This window comes from Pleurodeles waltl, chromosome 4_2 (assembly GCF_031143425.1).
Source record: "Pleurodeles waltl isolate 20211129_DDA chromosome 4_2, aPleWal1.hap1.20221129, whole genome shotgun sequence".
Taxonomy (NCBI): domain Eukaryota; kingdom Metazoa; phylum Chordata; class Amphibia; order Caudata; family Salamandridae; genus Pleurodeles; species Pleurodeles waltl.
Window position 1 is genome coordinate 363,862,062 of NC_090443.1, and position 11,881 is coordinate 363,873,942.

Genomic DNA, 11,881 nt, shown 5'->3' on the forward strand with positions numbered 1-11,881 from the left:
AATGTTGGTGAGTACAAATCAATTACATGTGAATAATTGAAAGCTGTGTGGGGACATGTGATGATTGTTACCCAATCTGCTAGATAAGTAGCTGACTGTGTGTAATGCTAGGGAAACCTACTGGGTAATTGTTGCACAATGTGTAGGAAGACAAATGCTAGCAGTCAGATAGCTCATGTTTTCTACACATACCGGATGCCTGTAGCTGTATGTAATGTAGTGTTGCCTTTGTGTCAGACAAGCGACACGTTAATGCCTCTATTTGAACTCTACAGGTCATAAATGTCAGTGTAAAATGGATGTTGAAACATCATACCTACATATGTAGACGGCATAGCTAGACAGAAATATGTAAAACCATTATGATGCTATAAATGAGTGGTGCCTTCACGTCAATTGAAGTTAGCTATGTTGTCCACACATATGTCACATGTGTGTCTGGTTGGTGTGTGTTGAAAATGACCACATAGCCTGTTTGAGTTTGAGGGGTAATGCAGTCCTCAAGTAACCAGCTTTTGGATGTCTCTCTGGGATGCACATGATGAGATGAATGCACCCCGATATTGTTGGGCCATACTAATGGAGGTGTATCTTTGACACCACATGACTGTCCTGGCCACTGCATGTGTGTAGTGGGGTGTGTAACTGTAGCAGGAGACTCATCCAATGTAAATGTTGATTATGAAATCTTCCATGCAGTATGAGCATGTGTGAAAGTGTTTCATTACGCATGTCATATTCTCACATTGTCATTGTAACTGCAATTGTTTGTCAGTGCACGGAGTCTGAGTATATTCTTCCATCCATGCTTTACAGGTGGACCTGCACCGTACACCGTGGGAGAGGTGGCTCATTTTGAGGACCCCGACACCTACAGTGAGTGTTGCATGTGTGCTATTTTTATTGTTTGCTAGTGATGCATGACGGACTACTGTGTGTTCAACTGAATTCAAGGTTTGATGCGCTGCCTGTTAATTGGTATTGTTGCATTAGTGGGATTTCAAATATCACTTCAGTTTCAGTAGACCAATGCTTATCCATCTCTCAGATTTAGGGGCTGTAGGTCTTTTCAGTCGGCCCCGCTATGGGGAGTGGGATGAGTCATGTGGAATACACTGGTTAATGTAAGAGTTGCTCTGGGACTTGGCTTGGACTGAGTCTGCATTTCAGACTGACATTCTCCCAGATAGCTTCTGCAAAAGGCTTGTCTTAAATATGCAGCTTCCCTACTTGAGGATGGACTGAGTACACTGTAGGTTGGATCTTCCGGGGGTATGTACTTCCACAAGTTGAACTAGAAGTGTGTGGGACTAGAGTGCAATGGCCTAGGTGTTCATTCTACTCATGATCATGGGTGTTCTTGCTCCTCTGTGTGTGTGTGTCAAATTATGCCTCACTGGTAGTATGTGATGTTGGCCTAAGTCAGTGCATTTTGACATGTGTGGACCTTGGATAGGACAATTTTCGGCTGACTCCAAATTGCTGCTAGCCCTTCATTGGTGTCGTGTGTGGAGGCAAAATTTGTTGACCTTTCTATACACTCCTGGGTGTGCATTGAATCTGGGATTGTTGGTTGTTCTTCCCACCCCACCCTCAAAGACTGCCATGTGATTGGGAATAGGGTACCTAGGATTGTAGCAACCAGTATGTTACACATACTTGTGACCTTTTGCAACTTTGTTTAGAACCTAGTGTACACATTCGGTTATGGCACATGAGTACAATATTTGCAAACAACAATTTACAAATGGCATTGAGTGAGGGTTGTGATAGTTATCACATAGAGTGACGAAGTCAGTATGCGGAAGAGGTTCAGCCATAATGTCAGCTGCATTAGCCATTATTTGGATGAGAAGTTTAGGCAGATGTCAACCATCATGTAGAGACATGGATATGCTAGGTGTGAGATGCCCTTTTGTATGCAGGCTTCACATGTACTTACTCTGATACTTTCAATGAACTATGATGTGACAATCGCTGTAACAAGTACAGTACAAGTTATGTGCAATTGACCCATTGTGCTATTCCACCCAATACATTTCCAATGGTAAATAGTTGCCATATCTCTTCACAGCTGCAAACAGGAGTGCGGCAGAGAGACACCAGTTTGAACGTCGTGCAATGCGATACAGGCACATCCTACAGGTGCAGTCGGGGTTCAGGAGGATGGCCCGCAAATACCAAGCCGATCGGGCCTTCGGGGCATGGTGGGCCTCACCACAGGGTGGCCCTACATTGCCCACAACAGCCACCACCACCACATCCACCAGGTCTCCCCAAGTGGCCCCAGCAACGGCGGGGACAGATGACCCTGCCTCGTCAACACGACCTGGACCCAGCCATGTCCAACACGCAGGACAGTCCAGTGGGCATACACCGACTGCCACACCGTCCACCTCGGCCAGCACCCAGACTGCAGCAGCCCCTCCTGTAGACCCAGCGGCATTCCTGGCATTAAGCTGTAAAATGGACAAAGGGATTTCCAAGGTGGACAAGCTAAGCCAGGATGTGGCATATATCAAGAAAAGGGTGCGGTCCAACAGGCGGACCCTACGGAGGGCCAACCTCTAGGACTTTTTGCATATCTGACATTTACCCCTCCCCTCTCTCCTCTTACCTTTTTGAACTGATAGTTGGGTTTTGGGGATTAGTGTTAGGTTAGTGTAGGTTGTTAGCTTAGTTAGTGTTAGGGAGGAGGGTGGGGGGTCCTTATTCTTTCTATTTTTCTTTCTTGTGTGGGTGGGTGGGGGTCAATGTTGGGATTCCTGTTTGTTTAAAATTTTTTATTAAAAACAAATATATATATATATATGATTGTTTAGGATAGAATAGTATGTGTGTAGGTTAGTATGTGTTGTCCTGCATGTGTCCTGTCTCATAATGGTGGGTGGGGTGTTGATGTTTAGATCGATTCGTTTTATGTGTAGAGTAAGTTTAGCTTAGGTTAGTTAGGGACAGTTGTGGGTTAGGAGTAGGCAGGTTAGATTAGTGTAGGTATGACTTTTCCCTTAGTTGCCTCTAGTGTGAATACTTAGTAATAAACATATAGTTAACCCTTTGCATTATGCGTTAACTGCTACTTGATCATGGCCTTGACATCAGTGTAGGTGAATGTTTTTCTATGACATTTGTGTCCTATGCTACACACCACAGAACATGGAGCTTTAACATGGCAGCTTCCCCTGTGCTAACTTGGTAAGTATCCACCATTTGGGAGACCCACCATTGGTCGTTTACATCAATCACCAAGGATTTGTGTTGATGAGTAGGTATTCTACATCACAAAGTGTGTTTCCAGACTTGGGGCCATGTTTATACTTTTTGACGCAAAATTGCGCTAACGCAGTTCTGCGTCAAAAAAATTTGCGCCGTCTAACGCCATTTTGATGCGCCATGCGGGCGTCAAATTTATACTTTGACGTACGGCGGCGCAACCAACAGGTGGGAGTCATTATTTCGTGACGCACACAGCGTCCGTCTGTCGTAAAGGAAACCAACGTAAATGCGACGCACATCACTGTGGGTCGATTTACGACAGCGCAATCGTGAAAACGCCGTTTTTTTTCACGCTATTGCGTTTAATTTTTGCGCGAAAACTGCCCTTTCAGCAGAGGAGAGCCAAAATGGATCCTAGATGCCCCAACAGACCCCAGGAGGATGAGAGCAGACCAGGAACCAGCCAGGAGGATCCATACAGGAACCAGGACATTTAAAAAAAAAAAAGAAAGTGTCGCTTCAGTGCAGAGGAACAGGAAATCCTGGTGAAAGAGGTGACGGAACACCAGCACCAACTTTTCATCTCCTCAAAATTGCCACTCAGTAGGAGAGAGGCCATCTGGAAACAAATTGTGGACAAGATTAACAGTGTGGCTGAAGAATGCCGGACAGTCACCGAGTGTAAGAAACGCTGGCATGACTGCAAACGTAGGACCAATGAGAAAATGGCCAGGAACAGGAAGGCAGCAATGCAGACTGGAGGGGGGAGTCCAGCACAACAGGAGGCCCTGGACCACATGGAGGAGATGGTCGCAGCCGTCATCCCGGAGGAGATCGTCACAGGGATTCAAGGACTGGACAGCGCAGACTACCACGACACAACGCACATGCAGGGTAAGTCGCATGGGGAATTCAAATGCAATAATGGGGACTGTAAGCAGGGGGGGGGATACCTACTACACAATGCATGTAACTTAGCACATATATGAAGTGGCATGGGGAAAGGGGCACGGCAGGGGGGCATGCCCAGTACTGACCGAAGCTGGGGCACGACAAAATACAGCAACAACAACAGTCCCACGGGGACATCCTGTAATTACAACAAGAGAGCCAAGGGAAAGCAGTGACAGGTGGGAAGGACACTACCTCAAATCCACATCCAGGCACTTGTATTGCAAAATCTATTCTACATCAACTAGGTCCCTACCTGTAATGCAGTAGCAAATACAACAACTGCAACGTAACTGCCACAACAGTTGACAATAACACCTCTCATCTCTGTGCAGCTATAGTACCAAATGGCAGGAACCCCACCCTGGAACATACATACCTAAATTAGGGGGTGAGGATGACATCTGCAACTACTCCTAGAAATAAGACAAAGGTACCAGTATACTCAAATGCAGAATGTCCATAACTGACACATACATAAGCCTAAGGAAACTGCAATAGGAGCCATACAGCACCAACGACACACACATGCTGCATACGTCAGGGTCCCTCATGTGCCTGGCTAACAAGGCTACATCACTAATGTCATACTGCTCAGACAACAACATTGAGGAGGGGACACAGGCAACTGGTCACTGAAACATCTGCACAGTCTGACAAACAAATAGGACATTCATACGATAAACAGGCCAATCCAGTAAGACACACATGATACCCCATCATATTCAAACTTCAACAATGTTTACATCCATACCACATCCTAACATTGACATGCATAGGTAATGCCACATAACATGTACAGATCATGCAATGTGAATAAAAAGTGTATGGGGCAGGGCCTGAGAGGCAAGTGTGCTGGCAGTGCAGTCACAACACCGACAGTCAGTCAAAGTGTAGTGTGGCAAGTGAAACGTATACTTTGCGCATTAGCCTCAGGCTGGAGGCCTTTGTGCATCTTACCCTGAATGTACTTATACTCATTTGCTCACATCTAAGAGCCTCAGAGCACTTTGCACTAAATGAATCTCATTCCCCTTCCTATCAGTTAATGTATCAAATAGTCAGTCCTAAGGTGTTGTCAATTAGTCAAATCACACTGTTTTGCCTACTTCTGCACTGGAGTTTGCCAGAACATATTCACTCTGTGCCCCAGTCAAGGATACCGTCTGGTACATTGCTGATAGATGTGATAGGGGTTAAGGTTTGGCATTCCTGCGTAGGGAAACTTTGTCATCACCATGACATATGTCTTTTAAATTCACTTCCTCGTCCCAAGACACGCATGGGGGAGTTTCCAAACAGAAAACCACAACTAGATGCTGCCTGCCTTGCTGCTGATGCACAACCAGATCCCAGCCCATTCCTCTGATATGAGGGATGATGTCTCCCCTGTGATTCAGACAGGCAAGCTCCAAACTTAACATGCTGTGCTATACATAGAACAAGCAGAGGGAGAGTAGAAACTGGTAGGCACCATGATAGCTGTGTACTAATGTATTACTCTCCTGCGGACTATTTCAATTCTAACAGTGTGTATTGTTTGGGTTATTGGGGCTCACACCTAAATTTCTACAACTCAGTTGTACAATGAAACTTCATATTAAACAAATACTGTCTTTGTCATTTGTGTATGGGAACATACCGGAAAAGATCGAATTGTGTAGGATCTGAGTGACCACCACTTCCCTGAAATGTTCCAAAGATGTCATGCGCTCGGATGTCTAAACATTCCTTTGATGTGGGAGACCAGAGGCACTGCTAGTCTGTCTGAGCTAAATTGAATATCTGGGTGACAGAGTTATTTACAAGTGGTCAAACTTAGTCCCCCACACCATTAGCTATCCTGCTGCCTAGAAAGCCAAGAATCACATGTAGGATAATGAGAGCCCACCCAACAAAATGTCCCTCCATAACAATAGTGAAACACCGAGGGAGGAGTAGGACAAAAACACGCCTATTCCTAAATAATTACAAAGCAACACCTAGAGGCGACCTGGCAGACATGTCTGATAGCTCCATATCATACATGTGACACACAGGTGGGCCATAGGCCTACAACAATGCCCTATGACGGACAGCAGATACCAAGACAAACACAGAGTACAAAGTTAAGGCATCCAAAGGCTTGTATCTTAGTGCAAAATTGTCACAACACAGACACACTAATTGTACCCTGTTTCATTGCAGAGGAACACGGATCTCCTGCCGATATGCCTGTCCATGAGTTCCCTGATGACATGGATGACGAGACCATCAACCTCCCACAAGAGACCATTGACATGGTCCTTGAAAGCCTCCAAACCCCACCTTCAGTCACAAGGAGGAGCACAGAAGAAGCAGCCACCACAGTAGAACCACCCGCCACCCCAATTGTAAGACCTGCCAGCCCCAACACAGCTGAGGACTCTGACGACACTGGCACCAGCTTCGAAAGAACAGTTGTTGGGGTCCAGTGGGAGCTGGCCAAGGAGGTGCGGGTGGGGATGCAAACTATGGCAGCCAGCCTTGAGGGGGTGCGTTCGTGCATGTTGTCAACTGCTGATCAGGCAGCTGCAATGCAAGCCAGAACATCGCTCTTGGAGGAACTTTTAAAAACACAGAAGGAAATCTGCACAGCTGTCATCCAGTTGACACAACAACTCCAACTGAAAGCCAGTCAACGTGTGCACGAATGCAACATAGAACCCCTCAGGGCCGACCTGACTGCCTACCATCGGGATGTGGCTGCCATTCTGAAAAACCAGCAGGCCCTCCTTGCTGCAGTACTGCCCTTCATTACTCGACAGGGATCAGCCCCCGGGATGTCTGCCTCCATGTCTTCTAACACTGAGGTGTGTGTTGCCCCTTCACAACCAACAACAACAAGGATACACCAGGCAACACACACATCAGAAGAAGAAGACATGGAACAGATAACATTAACACGCAAGAGTACCCGGAAGCCCTAGTCCCTGCACCATGGCCTACTCTGACCAAGGTCCTACGTTTTGACACATGCCAGTCTCACTACAACTACCCTCAATGACTGTTCGGCAATCCACTGTATGACTTGTCCCCATTGGCAGTGAATGTTTCTCTCCTACTATTTGGCAATTCCTGTCCCTCTGCACTGTCTGTGACATCACCCCAGCATGTCAGGAGCATCATCCACACCCCGTCTGTAGGATCACCATGTAAGAATGCACCAGAACGGACTCAGCTAACATTGTGAATGGACATTTTGCACTACACCACCTAAAAATAAATATCACTTGCACACCTATTGTGTCTCTGTGTTATTTCACACTTCAACTGTGCAGTACATAACTCCAAAGTGGCTGTGTGGCAACCATGTCGATTCTCTATACTACTGTCCTGATTTCATGTATACTGAAACATCTGTGCAGTGGCCAGGATTGCATCATAGCTTTACTATACTGAGGAAAATAACTGATGAAGGGACTAAGCACACACAATCATGCTGTGTTGGACAGATTGATGCACCATCTATAGCTATTCTAGACAACTAATGGTGGCTGAGAAATGTAGGCACCATGCAATACTAAAATTAGAAATGATACTGTAAAATGAAAGGAATGATAAACAAATTACACAGCATCAATCACCCTTACGGCGTATACTTCCAAGTCATGCTGAATCAGTACACACATGATGTAGGTCAGCAATGACAGCAACAAGACAAGAGTGTGAACAAATCCTCATCTACAAAGATCTCCCTGAACTTCACACTGCTGTCCGACCTATCTATTTACCTACATTAACAAGTCTGGAAGCACTCTTTGTGAAGTAGGATACATACCAACCCCAAACCTTGAGGATCAATGCACACTACCAATGGTGGCTCTCCCACATGGTGGATACTTACCAAGTTAGCACCGGTAGCTGGCATGTTAAACCTCAATAGCCTGGGGATAGCGAGCATAGGACACAAATGTCATACTAAAATTTTCTGCTACACTGATGTCAAGGCCATGAAAAGGTAGCACCTAACGCATCATGTAAAGGGTTAGCAATTTTTTTATTTCAAAGTAGTAATAAAAGAGGCAACTAAGGGAAAGGTAAACCTACACTAATCTAACCTGACTACTACTAACCCACAACTGTCCCTAACTAACCTAAGTTAAACTTACTCTACACATGTAACGAAACGATCTAAACATCAACCCCCCACCCACCATTATGAGACAAGACACATGCAGGACAACACTTACTAACCTACACACATACTATACTATCCTAAACAAACATATATTTTTTTGAATATTTTTTAATTTTTGTTAATTTTTTTTGTATTTTTTTTTTTTAAACAGGTATCCCAACATTGCCCCCCACCCACCCACCCACACAAAAATATAAGATAGAAAGAATAGGGACCCCCCACCCTCTTACCTAACACTAACTAAGCTAATTTCCTATACTTATCCTATAACTAACCCCCCAAACCCAACTAACAGTATGAAATAGGAAAGAGGTGAGAGGGGAGGGGTAAAAGTTCAGGAGGGCAAAATGACTACTGATTTGCCCTCCGTAGTGTGCGCCGGATGGAGCGCACCTTCTTCTTGACCTCATTCATGTCCTCCGTCAGGTTGTCAACCTTTCGAATCAACCTGTCCAATTTTCGGGACAATGCCTGGAAGGCCGCAGGGTCGATAGGAGGGTCAGTGCTTGTTTGCGTGCCGGTCGAGGTGGATGTTGTTGCTGGAGTTGTGTGGCCACGGGACAGCCCTGCTCCCACCACACGGCTGGGTCCAGGTCTGGAGGAAGATGCTTGGTCCGTTGCTGGGTCCACTTGGGCAGACCTGGTGGATGTAGTGGCGGTGGTTGTTGGTGGCACCATTGGGGGAGCCTGTGGTGTGGCATACCACGCCCCGGAGGCCCGATCCGAATTATATCTGCGGGCCATCCTCCGATACCCACACTGCACCTGCAGGATGTGCCTGTACCTCATCGCACGGCGCTCGAAATGGTCGCGATCTGCGGCACTCAGGTTTGCAGCTGTGAAGAGAAAAGGGAAATATTGAGCATTGAATTTACAGTGGGTTGAATACCACAATGGGTCATTTGTCCATTACTAGAAATGTATTGGTTGCAGCAATTGTTACAACATAGTTCACGGAAAGGCTCAGAGGAAGTACATGTGAATCATGAATACTTAAGGGCATATCACACATAGCATATCCATGTCTCTACATGATGGATGACATCACCCTAAACTACTCATCCAAATCATACCTAAGGCATTAGACATTATGGCACCAGCTCTTCTGCATACTGACTTCACTACATATGTCATTCTATGTGATAACAATCACACTCCTCACTCAATGGCATTTGGAATTAGTTGTGTGCTAAGATTGAACCCCTGGCCCAGAATCATATGTCCACACTAGGGGCCAGATGTAGGAATTTTGAAAAATCAACTAGCAATTTGCAAAGCAGAACGGTGTCTCTGACACCGTCTGCGAGTCGCTATGGGGTCCCTAAAACCCACCTCATGAACATCAATGATGTGGGTTCCAAGTTGCCCCACCTTAGCAACTATGGGCACTCACGGGGATGGAGGCCTGCTGGGAACAGCAGAACTCCATAGACGTGACTGCTTTTAAATAAAGCAAGTTATTTTTCCCCAAGTGTAGGCCGTTTACCTGAAAGGAAAATGAGCTGCAATTACTTAAAAATCACAACAATTCAACTTGGAAATTTTCACTGTAATTATTGGTCCCTTAGACCACTGGCTGTTTTGCGCAGGATTATTTTGGTCCACTCACAAAGGTGAAGTTTTACAATGAGGACCCCTTCCATTCAGCAAGTTGGTTACCATCCACTTCAAGTGGATGATAACAGCTACTCACTTTGCAACCACGTACTCGGTTGCAAATGGGATTGCCTACCACTGTGAGTTACAAGTAGGTCTGGTAAACCCCTTTATTATTTGCATTTTGAAAAGCATTTTGCTAATATGTACATGACCACCAAATACATTTTGGAATAGGAAACAGACGTTTGCAACTCACAAACAGAAATTTATGCCATTTGCAACATGTAGACATTTTGCTACATCTGGCCCTAGGTACTAACTCAAGTCACAAAAGGTGTTAAATACGTGTAACATACTGGTTGCTACAGTCCTAGGTACCCTGTTTCACAGTAACATCCCAGTCTTTGTGGGTGGTGTGGGAAGAACAACCAACAATCCCATGTTCAATGCACACCCAGGAGTGTACAGAAAGTTCAACAAGTATGTGCCTTCACAGACAACACCTATGAAGGGCTAGCAACACGTTGTAGTCAGCCCAACCTTGTCACATCCCAGGTCCACACATGTCAAAATGATATGACTTAGCCCAACATAACATACTATTAGTGAGGCATGTTTTACAACACACACAGAGGAGGTAGAACACCCATTCTCATGATTAGACAGAACACCTAGGCCATTGCACTCAAGTCACACACACTTCGAGTTCACCTTGTGGAAGTGCATGCCCCCGGAAGATCCGACCTACAGTGTACACAGTCCATCCTCAACTAGGAAGAAGCACTTGTCATCAAAGCCATGTGCTTAAGCTATCTGGGAGACTGTCAGTCTGATATGCAGACTCAGTTAATGGCAAGTCCCTGACCAAGTCTAACATTGAGCAGTGTATTCCAAATGAGTCATACCATTCCCAATTGCCGCCCTAATTGAATGACCTACAGCCCCTCAATCTGAGAGATGACTAGGTATTGCTTTACAGAAACATTATTCCTATTTGATATCACACTAAAACAACCAAGCCAATGAACGGCCAGCACATCAAATCATGAATTCTCTTGAACACACAGTAATCCATCATGCTTCATTACCAAACAATGAAAATAGCACTCAGGCGACACTCACTGTAGGTATCGGGGTCGTCAAAATGGGCCACCTCTCCCACGGTGTACGGGGCTGGTCCACCTGTAAAGCATGAAAGGAAGAATATACTCAGACTGGGTGAACGGACAAATAATTTCTGTTACAATGACACTGTGTGAATATTACATGGTAATGATACACTTTCACACATGCTCATCCTGCATGGATGACTTTGTATTCAACATTATCATTGGATGAGTCTCCTGCTCCAGTGACACACCCTACTACACTCATGCAGTGGCCAGGACAGTCATGTGTCGTCCAAGTTAATCCTCCATTAGTATGCCCCAACAATAATGTTATCCATACATCTCAGCATGTGCATCCCAGAGAGACATTCCAAAACTGGTTCCATGAGGACTGCATGACCACTCACAATCAAACAGGCTATGTGGACAGGTTCAACACACAGCAACCAGACACACATGTGACATATGTGTGGACAACATGACTAACTTCATGTGACGTGAAGGCAACACACATGTATAGCATCATCATGTGTTTCCAATTTTCTGTCTAGCTATGGCGTCTACATATGTAGGTATGTTGTTTCTACATGACGTACTCACTGGCCATTATGACCAGTAGAGTACAAATAGAGCAGTTCACGTGTTGCTTTTCTGACACAAATGCAACACTACATTACATGCAGCTACAGGCATCTGGTATGTGTTGCAAAAATGAGCCATCGGACTGGTAGCATAGGTCTTCATACACATTCTGCAACAAATACACATTAGGACACATATGTATACCTTTGTATCGCAGCATTTGCATCATTTTGTGACGCAGAGAGGGGGCTACTTAGCAAAATAC